Genomic DNA, 22,383 nt, shown 5'->3' with positions numbered 1-22,383 from the left:
CCTGGAGTATATTATGTGGGCTACAATCTTTTTCTTTGATGTTGGTGAATACAAATCCACATGGATGTCTTTGAATGCTTATGTTCTTCGTTAGTTTGCATCGTGTTTAGACGGAATGCACGTTCATTCTGGTCTGTAAGCAACGCCAAAGAACAACTTGCAAAAGTGGGTAAATAATTTGTAACACACTCAGAGCATACCTATTTACACGCACCTCGACAGTGGGTGCAGGGCCAATAAGGCAATTATGGAAGGAGGTAGGGCCCGCACACCATTCTTTTGGTAAAGAATTACTTTATCGAATCGACAACGTTCCGATCTTCACAGATCTTCGTCAGGTCAGTAAGTATACAGATGCAAACATTTCATTACTTTTATCAAGTTCCTTCCGATTGAGTTCCCCCGTTATGTGCCACCCCCACAAAACACAGGTGAGTCCCATTACTCCTGAGGAGCAAGAATTGTGACAGTATACAAAATATACTATATGTGTGTCTGTCTGTGTGTGTCTGTGTGTGTCTGTGTGTGTGTGTCTGTGTGTATGTGTGTGTGTGTCTGTGTGTGTGTGTGTGTGTGTGTGTGTCTGTGTGTGTGTGTCCGTGTCGCGACTTTTTAGTCGCGACTTTTTAGTCGCGACTTTTTGTCGTCAATGTCAAAAATGTCAACGTCGTCGTCGCCAACGTCAAAAATGTCAACGTCGTCGTCGACGTAAAAAATGTCAACGTCGTCAACGTCGAAAATGTCAACGTCGTTGTCGTCAACGTCAAAAATGTCAACGTCGTCAACGTTCCGTTTTCTCGATTTTCCGTTTTCTCGATTTTCCGTTTTCCGTTTTCTCGATTTTTGTTTGGGAAACTATATACGGCAAAGAGAGAGAGAGAGGGAGGGAGAGAGAGAGGATTTTTAGTTTTTATTTAGTTTTATTAGAGTAGTTAGATTTAGTAGTGTTTTTAGTTTTATTAGAGTTTTTAGTTTTATTAGCGTTTTATTAGAGTTTTTAGTTTTATTAGAGTTTTTAGTTTTATTCGAGTTGGACCTGTAAATTACAACAAAACAAAAACCAAGGCACTGGTGTGGTACTTCCTGGTTTTCCAGAACGGGGTTCAAGTCCCTGCGGTGCTCTGCTCAATTTGTTGTATTTACATGGTTTATTTTCTGCTCATTGTGTTGCCTTTTCATAGATAACCCCCAGGTTCCTTACTGTGTTCCCTCCCTACAGTTATATTACAGGATTTAAAAATACTCGTTTTTCATAATTTTTGACCATGGGCTATAGCCCATACCGTACGCCGTTTTTCATCATTTTTGAGGATTTGACAAAAATGAAAAAAAATGAAAAAACATGGGTTATCGTTTTTTGAAATTTTGACAAAAAAAATGAACCTCGTTTTTCATCATTTTTGAACATGGGCTATAGCCCCTACCGTACGGCATACTATAGCACGCCGTTTTTCATCATTTTTGAGGATTTGAAAAAAAAATCAAAATTTCAAAAAACATGGGGTATAGCCCATCGTTTTTTGAAATTTTGAAAAAAAAAAATTACCTTGTTTTTCATCATTTTTGAACATGGGCTATAGCCCCTACCGTACGGCATAATATAGCACGCCGTTTTTCATCATTTTTGAGGATTTGAAAAAAAAATCAAAATAAAAAAAACATGGGTTATAGCCCATCGTTTTTTTTAATTTGGATTTTTTTTAACCTCGTTTTTCATCATTTTTGAACATGGGCTATAGCCCCTACCGTACGGCATACTATAGCACGCCGTTTTTCATCATTTTTGAGGATTTGAAAAAAAAAAAAAAAAAAAAAAAAAGGGTTATATCCCATCGTTTTTTGAAAATTTGAAAAAAAAAATTACCTCGTTTTTCATCATTTTTGAACATGGGCTATAGCCCCTACCGTACGGCATACTATAGCACGCCGTTTTTCATCATTTTTGAGGATTTGAAAAAAAAATCTAAATTTAAAAAAACATGGGTTATAGCCCATCGTTTTTTGAAATTTGGATTTTTTTTTAACCTCGTTTTTCATCATTTTTTAACATGGGCTATAGCCCCTACCGTACGGCATACTATAGCACGCCGTTTTTCATCATTTTTGAGGATTTGAAACAAAATCAAAATAAAAAAAAACATGGGTTATAGCCCATCGTTTTTTGAAATTTTGAAAAAAAAATTAACCTCGTTTTTCATCATTTTTGAACATGGGCTATAGCCCCTACCATACGGCATACTATAGCACGCTGTTTTTCATCATTTTTGAGGATTTGAAAAAAAAATCAAATTTTTAAAAAACATGGGTTATAGCCCATCGTTTTTTGAAACTTTGATTATTTTTTTTTACCTCGTTTTTCATCAATTATTAACATGGGCTATAGCCCCTACCGTACGGCATACTATAGCACGCCGTTTTTCATCATTTTTGAGGATTTGAAAAAAAATCAAAATTTCAAAAAACATGGGTTATAGCCCATCATTTTTTGAAATTTTGATTTTTTTTTTAACCTCGTTTTTCATCATTTTTTAACATGGGCTATAGCCCGTACCATACGGCATACTATAGCACGCTGTTTTTCATCATTTTTGAGGATTTGAAAAAAAATCAATATTTCAAAAAACATGGGTTATAGCCCATCGTTTTTTGAAATTTAGATTTTTTTTTTAACCTCGTTTTTCATCATTTTTGAACATGGGCTATAGCCCCTACCGTACGGCATACTATAGCACGCCGTTTCTCATCATTTTTGAGGATTTGAAATAAAATCAAAATTTCAAAAAACATGGGTTATAGCCCATCGTTTTTTGAAATTTAGATTTTTTTTTTAACCTCGTTTTTCATCATTTTTGAACATGGGCTATAGCCCCTACCGTACGGCATACTATAGCACGCCGTTTTTCATCATTTTTGAGGATTTGATAAAAAAGAAAAAAAATCTAAAAACATGGGTTATAGCCCATCGTTTTTTTAAATCGTTTTTTTTTTTTTTAATTAATTTTTTTAACCTCGTTTTTCATCATTTTTGAACATGGGCTATAGCCCCTACCATACGGCATACTATAGCACGCTGTTTTTCATCATTTTTGAGGATTTAAAAAAAAATCAAAATTTCAAAAAACATGGGTTATAGCCCATCGTTTTTTGAAAATTTGAAAAAAAAAATAACCTCGTTTTTCATCATTTTTGAACATGGGCTATAGCCCCTACCGTACGGCATACTATAACACGCCGTTTTTCATCATTTTTGAGGATTTGAAAAAAATTCAAAATTTCAAAAAAATGGGTTATAGCCCATCGTTTTTTGAAATTTTGAAAAAAAAATGTAACCTCGTTTTTCATCATTTTTGAACATGGGCTATAGCCCCTACCGTACGGCATACTATAGCACGCTGTTTTTCATAATTTTTGAGGATTTGAAAAAAAATCAAAATTTCAAAAAACATGGGTTATAGCCCATCGTTTTTTGAAATTTTGCATTTTTTTTTCACCTCGTTTTTCAACATTTTTGAACATGGGCTATAGCCCCTACCGTACGGCATACTATAGCACGCAGTTTTTCATCATTTTTGAGGATTTGAAAAAAATTCAAAATTTCAAAAAACATGGGTTATAGCCCATCGTTTTTTGAAATTTAGATTTGTTTTAACCTCGTTTTTCATCATTTTTGAACATGGGCTATAGCGCCTACCGTACGGCATACTATAGCACGCCGTTTTTCATCATTTTTGAGGATTTGAAAAAAATTCAAAATTTCAAAAAACATGGGTTATAGCGCATCGTTTTTTGAAAGTTTGGAAGAAAAAAAATAACCTCGTTTTTCATAATTTTTGAACATGGGCTATAGCCCCTACCGTACGGCATACTATAGCACGCCGTTTTTCATCATTTTTGAGGATTTGAAAATAATTCAAAATTTCAAAAAACATGGGTTATAGCCCATCGTTTTTTGAAAATTTGAATTTTTTTTTTAACCTCGTTTTTCATCATTTTTGAACATGGGCTATAGCCCCTACCATACGGCATACTATAGCACGCTGTTTTTCATCATTTTTGAGGATTTGAAAAAAAATCAAAATTTCAAAAAACATGGGTTATAGCCCATCGTTTTTTTTTTTTCTAACCTCGTTTTTCATCATTTTTGAACATGGGCTATAGCCCCTACCATACGGCATACTATAGCACGCTGTTTTTCATCATTTTTGAGGATTTGAAAAAAATTCAAAATTTCAAAAAACATGGGTTATAGCCCATCGTTTTTTGAAATTTAAAAAAAAAAAATTTACCTCGTTTTTCATCATTTTTGAACATGGGCTATAGCCCCTACCATACGGCATACTATAGCACGCTGTTTTTCATCATTTTTGAGGATTTGAAAAAAAATCGAAATTTCAAAAACATGGGTTATAGCCCATCGTTTTTTGAAATGTTGATTTTTTTTTAACCTCGTTTTTCATCATTTTTGAACATGGGCTATAGCCCCTACCGTACAGCATACTATAGCACGCCGTTTTTCATCATTTTTGAGGATTTTAAAAAAAAATAAAAAAAACATGGGTTATAGCCCATCGTTTTTTGAAATTTTGAAAAAAAAATGTAACCTCGTTTTTCATCATTTTTGAACATGGGCTATAGCCCCTACCATACGGCATACTATAGCACGCTGTTTTTCATAATTTTTGAGGATTTGAAAAAAAATCAAAATTTCAAAAAACATGGGTTATAGCCCATCGTTTTTTGAAATTTTGCATTTTTTTTTAACCTCGTTTTTCATCAATTTTGAACATGGGCTATAGCCCCTACCATACGGCATACTATAGCACGCTGTTTTTCATCATTTTTGAGGATTTGAAAAAAAATCGAAATTTCAAAAACATGGGTTATAGCCCATCGTTTTTTGAAATGTTGATTTTTTTTTAACCTCGTTTTTCATCATTTTTGAACATGGGCTATAGCCCCTACCGTACAGCATACTATAGCACGCCGTTTTTCATCATTTTTGAGGATTTAAAATAAAATAAAAAAAACATGGGTTATAGCCCATCGTTTTTTGAAATTTTGAAAAAAAAATGTAACCTCGTTTTTCATCATTTTTGAACATGGGCTATAGCCCCTACCATACGGCATACTATAGCACGCTGTTTTTCATAATTTTTGAGGATTTGAAAAAAAATCAAAATTTCAAAAAACATGGGTTATAGCCCATCGTTTTTTGAAATTTTGCATTTTTTTTTAACCTCGTTTTTCATCAATTTTGAACATGGGCTATAGCCCCTACCATACGGCATACTATAGCACGCTGTTTTTCATCATTTTTGAGGATTTGAAAAAAAATCAAAATTTCAAAAAACATGGGTTATAGCCCATCGTTTTTTGAAATTTTGAAAAAAAAAATAACCTCGTTTTTCATCATTTTTGAACATGGGCTATAGCCCCTACCGTACGGCATACTATAGCACACAGTTTTTCATAATTTTTGAGGATTTGAAAAAAAATCAAAATTTCAAAAAACATGGGTTATAGCCCATCGTTTTTTGAAATTTTGAAAAAAAAAATAACCTCGTTTTTCATCATTTTTGAACATGGGCTATAGCCCCTACCGTACGGCATACTATAGCACGCCGTTTTTCATCATTTTTGAGGATTTGAAAAAAATTCAAAATTTCAAAAAACATGGGTTATAGCCCATCGTTTTTTGAAATTTTGAATTTTTTTTAACCTCGTTTTTCATCATTTTTGAACATGGGCTATAGCCCCTACCATACGGCATACTATAGCACGCAGTTTTTCATCATTTTTGAGGATTTGAAAAAAATTCAAAATTTCAAAAAACATGGGTTATAGCCCATCGTTTTTTGAAATTTAGATTTTTTTTAACCTCGTTTTTCATCATTTTTGAACATGGGCTATAGCGCCTACCGTACGGCATACTATAGCACGCCGTTTTTCATCATTTTTGAGGATTTGAAAAAAATTCAAAATTTCAAAAAACATGGGTTATAGCCCATCGTTTTGTGAAAGTTTGGAAGAAAAAAAATAACCTCGTTTTTCATAATTTTTGAACATGGGCTATAGCCCCTACCGTACGGCATACTATAGCACGCCGTTTTTCATCATTTTTGAGGATTTGAAAATAATTCAAAATTTCAAAAAACATGGGTTATAGCCCATCGTTTTTTGAAAATTTGAATTTTTTTTTAACCTCGTTTTTCATCATTTTTGAACATGGGCTATAGCCCCTACCATACGGCATACTATAGCACGCTGTTTTTCATCATTTTTGAGGATTTGAAAAAAAATCAAAATTTCAAAAAACATGGGTTATAGCCCATCGTTTTTTTTTTTTTTAACCTCGTTTTTCATCATTTTTGAACATGGGCTATAGCCCCTACCATACGGCATACTATAGCACGCTGTTTTTCATCATTTTTGAGGATTTGAAAAAAAATCAAAATTTCAAAAAACATGGGTTATAGCCCATCGTTTTTTGAAATTTTGCATTTTTTTTTAACCTCGTTTTTCATCAATTTTGAACATGGGCTATAGCCCCTACCATACGGCATACTATAGCACGCTGTTTTTCATCATTTTTGAGGATTTGAAAAAAAATCAAAATTTCAAAAAACATGGGTTATAGCCCATCGTTTTTTGAAATTTTGAAAAAAAAAATAACCTTGTTTTTCATCATTTTTGAACATGGGCTATAGCCCCTACCGTACGGCATACTATAGCACACAGTTTTTCATAATTTTTGAGGATTTGAAAAAAAATCAAAATTTCAAAAAACATGGGTTATAGCCCATCGTTTTTTGAAATTTTGAATTTTTTTTTAACCTCGTTTTTCATCATTTTTGAACATGGGCTATAGCCCCTACCATACGGCATACTATAGCACGCTGTTTTTCATCATTTTTGAGGATTTGAAAAAAAATCAAAATTTCAAAAAACATGGGTTATAGCCCATCGTTTTTTGAAATTTTGCATTTTTTTTTAACCTCGTTTTTCATCATTTTTGAACATGGGCTATAGCCCCTACCATACGGCATACTATAGCACGCTGTTTTTCATCATTTTTGAGGATTTGAAAAAAAATCAAAATTTCAAAAAACATGGGTTATAGCCCATCGTTTTTTGAAATTTTGAAAAAAAAGAATTAACCTCGTTTTTCATCATTTTTGAACATGGGCTATAGCCCCTACCATACGGCATACTATAGCACGCTGTTTTTCATCATTTTTGAGGATTTGAAAAAAATTCAAAATTTCAAAAAACATGGGTTATAGCCCATCGTTTTTTGAAATGTTGATTTTTTTTTAACCTCGTTTTTCATCATTTTTGAACATGGGCTATAGCACCTACCGTACGGCATACTATAACACGCTGTTTTTCATCATTTTTGAGGATTTGAAAAAAAATCAAAATTTCAAAAAACATGGGTTATAGGCCATCGTTTTTTTGAAATTTTGCATTTTTTTTTAACCTCGTTTTTCATAATTTTTGAACATGGGCTATAGCCCCTACCGTACGGCATACTATAGCACGCCGTTTTTCATCATTTTTGAGGATTTGAAAAAAAATCAAAATTTCAAAAAACATGGGTTATAGCCCATCGTTTTTTGAAATTTTGATTTTTTTTTACCTCGTTTTTCATCATTTTTGAACATGGGCTATAGCCCCTACCGTACGGCATACTATAGCACACTGTTTTTCATCATTTTTGAGGATTTGAAAAAAAATCGAAATTTCAAAAACATGGGTTATAGCCCATCGTTTTTTGAAAATTTGAAAAAAAATTAACCTCGTTTTTCATCATTTTTGAACATGGGCTATAGCCCCTACCATACGGCATACTATAGCACGCTGTTTTTCATCATTTTTGATGATTTGAAAAAAAATCAAAATTTCAAAAAACATGGGTTATAGCCCATCGTTTTTTGAAATTTTGATTTTTTTTTACCTCGTTTTTCATCATTTTTGAACATGGGCTATAGCCCCTACCGTACGGCATACTATAGCACACTGTTTTTCATCATTTTTGAGGATTTGAAAAAAAATCGAAATTTCAAAAACATGGGTTATAGCCCATCGTTTTTTGAAATTTTGATTTTTTTTTAACCTCGTTTTTCATTATTTTTGAACATGGGCTATAGCCCCTACCGTACGGCATACTATAGCACGCCGTTTTTCATCATTTTTGAGGATTTGAAAAAAAATCAAAATTTCAAAAAACATGGGTTATAGCCCATCGTTTTTTGAAAATTTGAAAAAAAAATTTACCTCGTTTTTCATCATTTTTGAACATGGGCTATAGCCCCTACCATACGGCATACTATAGCACGCTGTTTTTCATCATTTTTGATGATTTGAAAAAAATTCAAAATTTCAAAAAACATGGGTTATAGCCCATCGTTTTTTGAAATTTTGACTTTTTTTTTTAACCTCGTTTTTCATCATTTTTGAACATGGGCTATAGCCCCTACCGTACGGCATACTATAGCACACTGTTTTTCATAATTTTTGAGGATTTGAAAAAAAATCGAAATTTCAAAAACATGGGTTATAGCCCATCGTTTTTTGAAAATTTGAAAAAAAATTAACCTCGTTTTTCATCATTTTTGAACATGGGCTATAGCCCCTACCATACGGCATACTATAGCACGCTGTTTTTCATCATTTTTGATGATTTAAAAAAAAATCAAAATTTCAAAAAACATGGGTTATAGCCCATCGTTTTTTGAAATTTTGAAAAAAAAAATAACCTCGTTTTTCATCATTTTTGAACATGGGCTATAGCCCCTACCGTACGGCATACTATAGCACGCCGTTTTTCATCATTTTTGAGGATTTGAAAAAAATTCAAAATTTCAAAAAACATGGGTTATAGCCCATCGTTTTTTGAAATTTTGAATTTTTTTTAACCTCGTTTTTCATCATTTTTGAACATGGGCTATAGCCCCTACCATACGGCATACTATAGCACGCAGTTTTTCATCATTTTTGAGGATTTGAAAAAAATTCAAAATTTCAAAAAACATGGGTTATAGCCCATCGTTTTTTGAAATTTAGATTTTTTTTAACCTCGTTTTTCATCATTTTTGAACATGGGCTATAGCGCCTACCGTACGGCATACTATAGCACGCCGTTTTTCATCATTTTTGAGGATTTGAAAAAAATTCAAAATTTCAAAAAACATGGGTTATAGCCCATCGTTTTGTGAAAGTTTGGAAGAAAAAAAATAACCTCGTTTTTCATAATTTTTGAACATGGGCTATAGCCCCTACCGTACGGCATACTATAGCACGCCGTTTTTCATCATTTTTGAGGATTTGAAAATAATTCAAAATTTCAAAAAACATGGGTTATAGCCCATCGTTTTTTGAAAATTTGAATTTTTTTTTAACCTCGTTTTTCATCATTTTTGAACATGGGCTATAGCCCCTACCATACGGCATACTATAGCACGCTGTTTTTCATCATTTTTGAGGATTTGAAAAAAAATCAAAATTTCAAAAAACATGGGTTATAGCCCATCGTTTTTTTTTTTTTTAACCTCGTTTTTCATCATTTTTGAACATGGGCTATAGCCCCTACCATACGGCATACTATAGCACGCTGTTTTTCATCATTTTTGAGGATTTGAAAAAAAATCAAAATTTCAAAAAACATGGGTTATAGCCCATCGTTTTTTGAAATTTTGCATTTTTTTTTAACCTCGTTTTTCATCAATTTTGAACATGGGCTATAGCCCCTACCATACGGCATACTATAGCACGCTGTTTTTCATCATTTTTGAGGATTTGAAAAAAAATCAAAATTTCAAAAAACATGGGTTATAGCCCATCGTTTTTTGAAATTTTGAAAAAAAAAATAACCTTGTTTTTCATCATTTTTGAACATGGGCTATAGCCCCTACCGTACGGCATACTATAGCACACAGTTTTTCATAATTTTTGAGGATTTGAAAAAAAATCAAAATTTCAAAAAACATGGGTTATAGCCCATCGTTTTTTGAAATTTTGAATTTTTTTTTAACCTCGTTTTTCATCATTTTTGAACATGGGCTATAGCCCCTACCATACGGCATACTATAGCACGCTGTTTTTCATCATTTTTGAGGATTTGAAAAAAAATCAAAATTTCAAAAAACATGGGTTATAGCCCATCGTTTTTTGAAATTTTGCATTTTTTTTTAACCTCGTTTTTCATCATTTTTGAACATGGGCTATAGCCCCTACCATACGGCATACTATAGCACGCTGTTTTTCATCATTTTTGAGGATTTGAAAAAAAATCAAAATTTCAAAAAACATGGGTTATAGCCCATCGTTTTTTGAAATTTTGAAAAAAAAGAATTAACCTCGTTTTTCATCATTTTTGAACATGGGCTATAGCCCCTACCATACGGCATACTATAGCACGCTGTTTTTCATCATTTTTGAGGATTTGAAAAAAATTCAAAATTTCAAAAAACATGGGTTATAGCCCATCGTTTTTTGAAATGTTGATTTTTTTTTAACCTCGTTTTTCATCATTTTTGAACATGGGCTATAGCACCTACCGTACGGCATACTATAACACGCTGTTTTTCATCATTTTTGAGGATTTGAAAAAAAATCAAAATTTCAAAAAACATGGGTTATAGGCCATCGTTTTTTTGAAATTTTGCATTTTTTTTTAACCTCGTTTTTCATAATTTTTGAACATGGGCTATAGCCCCTACCGTACGGCATACTATAGCACGCCGTTTTTCATCATTTTTGAGGATTTGAAAAAAAATCAAAATTTCAAAAAACATGGGTTATAGCCCATCGTTTTTTGAAATTTTGATTTTTTTTTACCTCGTTTTTCATCATTTTTGAACATGGGCTATAGCCCCTACCGTACGGCATACTATAGCACACTGTTTTTCATCATTTTTGAGGATTTGAAAAAAAATCGAAATTTCAAAAACATGGGTTATAGCCCATCGTTTTTTGAAAATTTGAAAAAAAATTAACCTCGTTTTTCATCATTTTTGAACATGGGCTATAGCCCCTACCATACGGCATACTATAGCACGCTGTTTTTCATCATTTTTGATGATTTGAAAAAAAATCAAAATTTCAAAAAACATGGGTTATAGCCCATCGTTTTTTGAAATTTTGATTTTTTTTTACCTCGTTTTTCATCATTTTTGAACATGGGCTATAGCCCCTACCGTACGGCATACTATAGCACACTGTTTTTCATCATTTTTGAGGATTTGAAAAAAAATCGAAATTTCAAAAACATGGGTTATAGCCCATCGTTTTTTGAAATTTTGATTTTTTTTTAACCTCGTTTTTCATTATTTTTGAACATGGGCTATAGCCCCTACCGTACGGCATACTATAGCACGCCGTTTTTCATCATTTTTGAGGATTTGAAAAAAAATCAAAATTTCAAAAAACATGGGTTATAGCCCATCGTTTTTTGAAAATTTGAAAAAAAAATTTACCTCGTTTTTCATCATTTTTGAACATGGGCTATAGCCCCTACCATACGGCATACTATAGCACGCTGTTTTTCATCATTTTTGATGATTTGAAAAAAATTCAAAATTTCAAAAAACATGGGTTATAGCCCATCGTTTTTTGAAATTTTGATTTTTTTTTTAACCTCGTTTTTCATCATTTTTGAACATGGGCTATAGCCCCTACCGTACGGCATACTATAGCACACTGTTTTTCATAATTTTTGAGGATTTGAAAAAAAATCGAAATTTCAAAAACATGGGTTATAGCCCATCGTTTTTTGAAAATTTGAAAAAAAATTAACCTCGTTTTTCATCATTTTTGAACATGGGCTATAGCCCCTACCATACGGCATACTATAGCACGCTGTTTTTCATCATTTTTGATGATTTAAAAAAAAATCAAAATTTCAAAAAACATGGGTTATAGCCCATCGTTTTTTGAAATTTAGATTTTTTTTTACCTCGTTTTTCATCATTTTTGAACATGGGCTATAGCCCCTACCGTACGGCATACTATAGCACACTGTTTTTCATCATTTTTGAGGATTTGAAAAAAAATCGAAATTTCAAAAACATGGGTTATAGCCCATCGTTTTTTGAAATTTTGATTTTTTTTTAACCTCGTTTTTCATTATTTTTGAACATGGGCTATAGCCCCTACCGTACGGCATACTATAGCACGCCGTTTTTCATCATTTTTGAGGATTTGAAAAAAAATCAAAATTTCAAAAAACATGGGTTATAGCCCATCGTTTTTTGAAAATTTGAAAAAAAAAATCACCTCGTTTTTCATCATTTTTGAACATGGGCTATAGCCCCTACCATACGGCATACTATAGCACGCTGTTTTTCATCATTTTTGATGATTTGAAAAAATTTCAAAATTTCAAAAAACATGGGTTATAGCCCATCGTTTTTTGAAATTTTGCATTTTTTTTTCACCTCGTTTTTCAACATTTTTGAACATGGGCTATAGCCCCTACCGTACGGCATACTATAGCACGCAGTTTTTCATCATTTTTGAGGATTTGAAAAAAATTCAAAATTTCAAAAAACATGGGTTATAGCCCATCGTTTTTTGAAATTTAGATTTGTTTTAACCTCGTTTTTCATCATTTTTGAACATGGGCTATAGCGCCTACCGTACGACATACTATAGCACGCCGTTTTTCATCATTTTTGAGGATTTGAAAAAAATTCAAAATTTCAAAAAACATGGGTTATAGCGCATCGTTTTTTGAAAGTTTGGAAGAAAAAAAATAACCTCGTTTTTCATAATTTTTGAACATGGGCTATAGCCCCTACCGTACGGCATACTATAGCACGCCGTTTTTCATCATTTTTGAGGATTTGAAAATAATTCAAAATTTCAAAAAACATGGGTTATAGCCCATCGTTTTTTGAAAATTTGAATTTTTTTTTTAACCTCGTTTTTCATCATTTTTGAACATGGGCTATAGCCCCTACCATACGGCATACTATAGCACGCTGTTTTTCATCATTTTTGAGGATTTGAAAAAAAATCAAAATTTCAAAAAACATGGGTTATAGCCCATCGTTTTTTTTTTTTCTAACCTCGTTTTTCATCATTTTTGAACATGGGCTATAGCCCCTACCATACGGCATACTATAGCACGCTGTTTTTCATCATTTTTGAGGATTTGAAAAAAATTCAAAATTTCAAAAAACATGGGTTATAGCCCATCGTTTTTTGAAATTTAAAAAAAAAAATTTTACCTCGTTTTTCATCATTTTTGAACATGGGCTATAGCCCCTACCATACGGCATACTATAGCACGCTGTTTTTCATCATTTTTGAGGATTTGAAAAAAAATCGAAATTTCAAAAACATGGGTTATAGCCCATCGTTTTTTGAAATGTTGATTTTTTTTTAACCTCGTTTTTCATCATTTTTGAACATGGGCTATAGCCCCTACCGTACAGCATACTATAGCACGCCGTTTTTCATCATTTTTGAGGATTTTAAAAAAAATAAAAAAAACATGGGTTATAGCCCATCGTTTTTTGAAATTTTGAAAAAAAAATGTAACCTCGTTTTTCATCATTTTTGAACATGGGCTATAGCCCCTACCATACGGCATACTATAGCACGCTGTTTTTCATAATTTTTGAGGATTTGAAAAAAAATCAAAATTTCAAAAAACATGGGTTATAGCCCATCGTTTTTTGAAATTTTGCATTTTTTTTTAACCTCGTTTTTCATCAATTTTGAACATGGGCTATAGCCCCTACCATACGGCATACTATAGCACGCTGTTTTTCATCATTTTTGAGGATTTGAAAAAAAATCGAAATTTCAAAAACATGGGTTATAGCCCATCGTTTTTTGAAATGTTGATTTTTTTTTAACCTCGTTTTTCATCATTTTTGAACATGGGCTATAGCCCCTACCGTACAGCATACTATAGCACGCCGTTTTTCATCATTTTTGAGGATTTAAAATAAAATAAAAAAAACATGGGTTATAGCCCATCGTTTTTTGAAATTTTGAAAAAAAAATGTAACCTCGTTTTTCATCATTTTTGAACATGGGCTATAGCCCCTACCATACGGCATACTATAGCACGCTGTTTTTCATAATTTTTGAGGATTTGAAAAAAAATCAAAATTTCAAAAAACATGGGTTATAGCCCATCGTTTTTTGAAATTTTGCATTTTTTTTTAACCTCGTTTTTCATCAATTTTGAACATGGGCTATAGCCCCTACCATACGGCATACTATAGCACGCTGTTTTTCATCATTTTTGAGGATTTGAAAAAAAATCAAAATTTCAAAAAACATGGGTTATAGCCCATCGTTTTTTGAAATTTTGAAAAAAAAAATAACCTCGTTTTTCATCATTTTTGAACATGGGCTATAGCCCCTACCGTACGGCATACTATAGCACACAGTTTTTCATAATTTTTGAGGATTTGAAAAAAAATCAAAATTTCAAAAAACATGGGTTATAGCCCATCGTTTTTTGAAATTTTGAAAAAAAAAATAACCTCGTTTTTCATCATTTTTGAACATGGGCTATAGCCCCTACCGTACGGCATACTATAGCACGCCGTTTTTCATCATTTTTGAGGATTTGAAAAAAATTCAAAATTTCAAAAAACATGGGTTATAGCCCATCGTTTTTTGAAATTTTGATTTTTTTTTAACCTCGTTTTTCATCATTTTTGAACATGGGCTATAGCCCCTACCATACGGCATACTATAGCACGCAGTTTTTCATCATTTTTGAGGATTTGAAAAAAATTCAAAATTTCAAAAAACATGGGTTATAGCCCATCGTTTTTTGAAATTTAGATTTTTTTTAACCTCGTTTTTCATCATTTTTGAACATGGGCTATAGCGCCTACCGTACGGCATACTATAGCACGCCGTTTTTCATCATTTTTGAGGATTTGAAAAAAATTCAAAATTTCAAAAAACATGGGTTATAGCCCATCGTTTTTTGAAAGTTTGGAAGAAAAAAAATAACCTCGTTTTTCATAATTTTTGAACATGGGCTATAGCCCCTACCGTACGGCATACTATAGCACGCCGTTTTTCATCATTTTTGAGGATTTGAAAATAATTCAAAATTTCAAAAAACATGGGTTATAGCCCATCGTTTTTTGAAAATTTGAATTTTTTTTTAACCTCGTTTTTCATCATTTTTGAACATGGGCTATAGCCCCTACCATACGGCATACTATAGCACGCTGTTTTTCATCATTTTTGAGGATTTGAAAAAAAATCAAAATTTCAAAAAACATGGGTTATAGCCCATCGTTTTTTTTTTTTTTAACCTCGTTTTTCATCATTTTTGAACATGGGCTATAGCCCCTACCATACGGCATACTATAGCACGCTGTTTTTCATCATTTTTGAGGATTTGAAAAAAAATCAAAATTTCAAAAAACATGGGTTATAGCCCATCGTTTTTTGAAATTTTGCATTTTTTTTAACCTCGTTTTTCATCAATTTTGAACATGGGCTATAGCCCCTACCATACGGCATACTATAGCACGCTGTTTTTCATCATTTTTGAGGATTTGAAAAAAAATCAAAATTTCAAAAAACATGGGTTATAGCCCATCGTTTTTTGAAATTTTGAAAAAAAAAATAACCTTGTTTTTCATCATTTTTGAACATGGGCTATAGCCCCTACCGTACGGCATACTATAGCACACAGTTTTTCATAATTTTTGAGGATTTGAAAAAAAATCAAAATTTCAAAAAACATGGGTTATAGCCCATCGTTTTTTGAAATTTTGAATTTTTTTTTAACCTCGTTTTTCATCATTTTTGAACATGGGCTATAGCCCCTACCATACGGCATACTATAGCACGCTGTTTTTCATCATTTTTGAGGATTTGAAAAAAAATCAAAATTTCAAAAAACATGGGTTATAGCCCATCGTTTTTTGAAATTTTGCATTTTTTTTTAACCTCGTTTTTCATCATTTTTGAACATGGGCTATAGCCCCTACCATACGGCATACTATAGCACGCTGTTTTTCATCATTTTTGAGGATTTGAAAAAAAATCAAAATTTCAAAAAACATGGGTTATAGCCCATCGTTTTTTGAAATTTTGAAAAAAAAGAATTAACCTCGTTTTTCATCATTTTTGAACATGGGCTATAGCCCCTACCATACGGCATACTATAGCACGCTGTTTTTCATCATTTTTGAGGATTTGAAAAAAATTCAAAATTTCAAAAAACATGGGTTATAGCCCATCGTTTTTTGAAATGTTGATTTTTTTTTAACCTCGTTTTTCATCATTTTTGAACATGGGCTATAGCACCTACCGTACGGCATACTATAACACGCTGTTTTTCATCATTTTTGAGGATTTGAAAAAAAATCAAAATTTCAAAAAACATGGGTTATAGGCCATCGTTTTTTTGAAATTTTGCATTTTTTTTTAACCTCGTTTTTCATAATTTTTGAACATGGGCTATAGCCCCTACCGTACGGCATACTATAGCACGCCGTTTTTCATCATTTTTGAGGATTTGAAAAAAAATCAAAATTTCAAAAAACATGGGTTATAGCCCATCGTTTTTTGAAATTTTGATTTTTTTTTACCTCGTTTTTCATCATTTTTGAACATGGGCTATAGCCCCTACCGTACGGCATACTATAGCACACTGTTTTTCATCATTTTTGAGGATTTGAAAAAAAATCGAAATTTCAAAAACATGGGTTATAGCCCATCGTTTTTTGAAAATTTGAAAAAAAATTAACCTCGTTTTTCATCATTTTTGAACATGGGCTATAGCCCCTACCATACGGCATACTATAGCACGCTGTTTTTCATCATTTTTGATGATTTGAAAAAAAATCAAAATTTCAAAAAACATGGGTTATAGCCCATCGTTTTTTGAAATTTTGATTTTTTTTTACCTCGTTTTTCATCATTTTTGAACATGGGCTATAGCCCCTACCGTACGGCATACTATAGCACACTGTTTTTCATCATTTTTGAGGATTTGAAAAAAAATCGAAATTTCAAAAACATGGGTTATAGCCCATCGTTTTTTGAAATTTTGATTTTTTTTTAACCTCGTTTTTCATTATTTTTGAACATGGGCTATAGCCCCTACCGTACGGCATACTATAGCACGCCGTTTTTCATCATTTTTGAGGATTTGAAAAAAAATCAAAATTTCAAAAAACATGGGTTATAGCCCATCGTTTTTTGAAAATTTGAAAAAAAAATTTACCTCGTTTTTCATCATTTTTGAACATGGGCTATAGCCCCTACCATACGGCATACTATAGCACGCTGTTTTTCATCATTTTTGATGATTTGAAAAAAATTAAAAATTTCAAAAAACATGGGTTATAGCCCATCGTTTTTTGAAATTTTGATTTTTTTTTTAACCTCGTTTTTCATCATTTTTGAACATGGGCTATAGCCCCTACCGTACGGCATACTATAGCACACTGTTTTTCATAATTTTTGAGGATTTGAAAAAAAATCGAAATTTCAAAAACATGGGTTATAGCCCATCGTTTTTTGAAAATTTGAAAAAAAATTAACCTCGTTTTTCATCATTTTTGAACATGGGCTATAGCCCCTACCATACGGCATACTATAGCACGCTGTTTTTCATCATTTTTGATGATTTAAAAAAAAATCACAATTTCAAAAAACATGGGTTATAGCCCATCGTTTTTTGAAATTTTGAAAAAAAAAATAACCTTGTTTTTCATCATTTTTGAACATGGGCTATAGCCCCTACCGTACGGCATACTATAGCACACAGTTTTTCATAATTTTTGAGGATTTGAAAAAAAATCAAAATTTCAAAAAACATGGGTTATAGCCCATCGTTTTTTGAAATTTTGAATTTTTTTTTAACCTCGTTTTTCATCATTTTTGAACATGGGCTATAGCCCCTACCATACGGCATACTATAGCACGCTGTTTTTCATCATTTTTGAGGATTTGAAAAAAAATCAAAATTTCAAAAAACATGGGTTATAGCCCATCGTTTTTTGAAATTTTGCATTTTTTTTTAACCTCGTTTTTCATCATTTTTGAACATGGGCTATAGCCCCTACCATACGGCATACTATAGCACGCTGTTTTTCATCATTTTTGAGGATTTGAAAAAAAATCAAAATTTCAAAAAACATGGGTTATAGCCCATCGTTTTTTGAAATTTTGAAAAAAAAGAATTAACCTCGTTTTTCATCATTTTTGAACATGGGCTATAGCCCCTACCATACGGCATACTATAGCACGCTGTTTTTCATCATTTTTGAGGATTTGAAAAAAATTCAAAATTTCAAAAAACATGGGTTATAGCCCATCGTTTTTTGAAATGTTGATTTTTTTTTAACCTCGTTTTTCATCATTTTTGAACATGGGCTATAGCACCTACCGTACGGCATACTATAACACGCTGTTTTTCATCATTTTTGAGGATTTGAAAAAAAATCAAAATTTCAAAAAACATGGGTTATAGGCCATCGTTTTTTTGAAATTTTGCATTTTTTTTTAACCTCGTTTTTCATAATTTTTGAACATGGGCTATAGCCCCTACCGTACGGCATACTATAGCACGCCGTTTTTCATCATTTTTGAGGATTTGAAAAAAAATCAAAATTTCAAAAAACATGGGTTATAGCCCATCGTTTTTTGAAATTTTGATTTTTTTTTACCTCGTTTTTCATCATTTTTGAACATGGGCTATAGCCCCTACCGTACGGCATACTATAGCACACTGTTTTTCATCATTTTTGAGGATTTGAAAAAAAATCGAAATTTCAAAAACATGGGTTATAGCCCATCGTTTTTTGAAAATTTGAAAAAAAATTAACCTCGTTTTTCATCATTTTTGAACATGGGCTATAGCCCCTACCATACGGCATACTATAGCACGCTGTTTTTCATCATTTTTGATGATTTGAAAAAAAATCAAAATTTCAAAAAACATGGGTTATAGCCCATCGTTTTTTGAAATTTTGATTTTTTTTTACCTCGTTTTTCATCATTTTTGAACATGGGCTATAGCCCCTACCGTACGGCATACTATAGCACACTGTTTTTCATCATTTTTGAGGATTTGAAAAAAAATCGAAATTTCAAAAACATGGGTTATAGCCCATCGTTTTTTGAAATTTTGATTTTTTTTTAACCTCGTTTTTCATTATTTTTGAACATGGGCTATAGCCCCTACCGTACGGCATACTATAGCACGCCGTTTTTCATCATTTTTGAGGATTTGAAAAAAAATCAAAATTTCAAAAAACATGGGTTATAGCCCATCGTTTTTTGAAAATTTGAAAAAAAAATTTACCTCGTTTTTCATCATTTTTGAACATGGGCTATAGCCCCTACCATACGGCATACTATAGCACGCTGTTTTTCATCATTTTTGATGATTTGAAAAAAATTAAAAATTTCAAAAAACATGGGTTATAGCCCATCGTTTTTTGAAATTTTGATTTTTTTTTTAACCTCGTTTTTCATCATTTTTGAACATGGGCTATAGCCCCTACCGTACGGCATACTATAGCACACTGTTTTTCATAATTTTTGAGGATTTGAAAAAAAATCGAAATTTCAAAAACATGGGTTATAGCCCATCGTTTTTTGAAAATTTGAAAAAAAATTAACCTCGTTTTTCATCATTTTTGAACATGGGCTATAGCCCCTACCATACGGCATACTATAGCACGCTGTTTTTCATCATTTTTGATGATTTAAAAAAAAATCACAATTTCAAAAAACATGGGTTATAGCCCATCGTTTTTTGAAATTTAGATTTTTTTTTACCTCGTTTTTCATCATTTTTGAACATGGGCTATAGCCCCTACCGTACGGCATACTATAGCACACTGTTTTTCATCATTTTTGAGGATTTGAAAAAAAATCGAAATTTCAAAAACATGGGTTATAGCCCATCGTTTTTTGAAATTTTGATTTTTTTTTAACCTCGTTTTTCATTATTTTTGAACATGGGCTATAGCCCCTACCGTACGGCATACTATAGCACGCCGTTTTTCATCATTTTTGAGGATTTGAAAAAAAATCAAAATTTCAAAAAACATGGGTTATAGCCCATCGTTTTTTGAAAATTTGAAAAAAAAAATTACCTCGTTTTTCATCATTTTTGAACATGGGCTATAGCCCCTACCATACGGCATACTATAGCACGCTGTTTTTCATCATTTTTGATGATTTGAAAAAATTTCAAAATTTCAAAAAACATGGGTTATAGCCCATCGTTTTTTGAAATTTTGATTTTTTTTTTTTACCTCGTTTTTCATCATTTTTGAACATGGGCTATAGCCCCTACCGTACGGCATACTATAGCACACTGTTTTTCATAATTTTTGAGGATTTGAAAAAAAATCGAAATTTCAAAAACATGGGTTATAGCCCATCGTTTTTTGAAATTTTGATTTTTTTTTAACCTCGTTTTTCATCATTTTTGAACATGGGCTATAGCCCCTACCGTACGGCATACTATAGCACGCCGTTTTTCATCATTTTTGAGGATTTTAAAAAAAAATCAAAATTTCAAAAAACATGGGTTATAGCCCATCGTTTTTTGAAATTTTGAAAAAAAAATGTAACCTCGTTTTTCATCATTTTTGAACATGGGCTATAGCCCCTACCATACGGCATACTATAGCACGCTGTTTTTCATCATTTTTGATGATTTGAAAAAAATTCAAAATTTCAAAAAACATTGGTTATAGCCCATCGTTTTTTGAAATTTTGATTTTTTTTTTAACCTCGTTTTTCATCATTTTTGAACATGGGCTATAGCCCCTACCGTACGGCATACTATAGCACACTGTTTTTCATAATTTTTGAGGATTTGAAAAAAAATCGAAATTTCAAAAACATGGGTTATAGCCCATCGTTTTTTGAAATTTTGATTTTTTTTTAACCTCGTTTTTCATCATTTTTGAACATGGGCTATAGCCCCTACCGTACGGCATACTATAGCACGCCGTTTTTCATCATTTTTGAGGATTTGAAAAAAAAATCAAAATTTCAAAAAACATGGGTTATAGCCCATCGTTTTTTGAAATTTTGAAAAAAAAATGTAACCTCGTTTTTCATCATTTTTGAACATGGGCTATAGCCCCTACCATACGGCATACTATAGCACGCTGTTTTTCATCATTTTTGAGGATTTGAAAAAATTTCAAAATTTCAAAAAACATGGGTTATAGCCCATCGTTTTTTGAAATTTTGCATTTTTCTTTAACCTCGTTTTTCATCATTTTTGAACATGGGCTATAGCCCCTACCATACGGCATACTATAGCACGCTGTTTTTCATCATTTTTGAGGATTTGAAAAAAAATCAAAATTTCAAAAAACATGGGTTATAGCCCATCGTTTTTTGAAATTTTGAAAAAAAAGAATTAACCTCGTTTTTCATCATTTTTGAACATGGGCTATAGCCCCTACCATACGGCATACTATAGCACGCTGTTTTTCATCATTTTTGAGGATTTGAAAAAAATTCAAAATTTCAAAAAACATGGGTTATAGCCCATCGTTTTTTGAAATGTTGATTTTTTTTTAACCTCGTTTTTCATCATTTTTGAACATGGGCTATAGCACCTACCGTACGGCATACTATAACACGCTGTTTTTCATCATTTTTGAGGATTTGAAAAAAAATCAAAATTTCAAAAAACATGGGTTATAGGCCATCGTTTTTTTGAAATTTTGCATTTTTTTTTAACCTCGTTTTTCATAATTTTTGAACATGGGCTATAGCCCCTACCGTACGGCATACTATAGCACGCCGTTTTTCATCATTTTTGAGGATTTGAAAAAAAATCAAAATTTCAAAAAACATGGGTTATAGCCCATCGTTTTTTGAAATTTTGATTTTTTTTTACCTCGTTTTTCATCATTTTTGAACATGGGCTATAGCCCCTACCGTACGGCATACTATAGCACACTGTTTTTCATCATTTTTGAGGATTTGAAAAAAAATCGAAATTTCAAAAACATGGGTTATAGCCCATCGTTTTTTGAAAATTTGAAAAAAAATTAACCTCGTTTTTCATCATTTTTGAACATGGGCTATAGCCCCTACCATACGGCATACTATAGCACGCTGTTTTTCATCATTTTTGATGATTTGAAAAAAAATCAAAATTTCAAAAAACATGGGTTATAGCCCATCGTTTTTTGAAATTTTGATTTTTTTTTACCTCGTTTTTCATCATTTTTGAACATGGGCTATAGCCCCTACCGTACGGCATACTATAGCACACTGTTTTTCATCATTTTTGAGGATTTGAAAAAAAATCGAAATTTCAAAAACATGGGTTATAGCCCATCGTTTTTTGAAAATTTGAAAAAAAATTAACCTCGTTTTTCATCATTTTTGAACATGGGC

The sequence above is a fragment of the Protomyctophum parallelum genome, assembly GCF_964188405.1.
Source record: "Protomyctophum parallelum genome assembly, chromosome: 5".
Lineage (NCBI taxonomy): Eukaryota > Metazoa > Chordata > Actinopteri > Myctophiformes > Myctophidae > Protomyctophum > Protomyctophum parallelum.
This window is presented reverse-complemented; position numbering follows the sequence as displayed.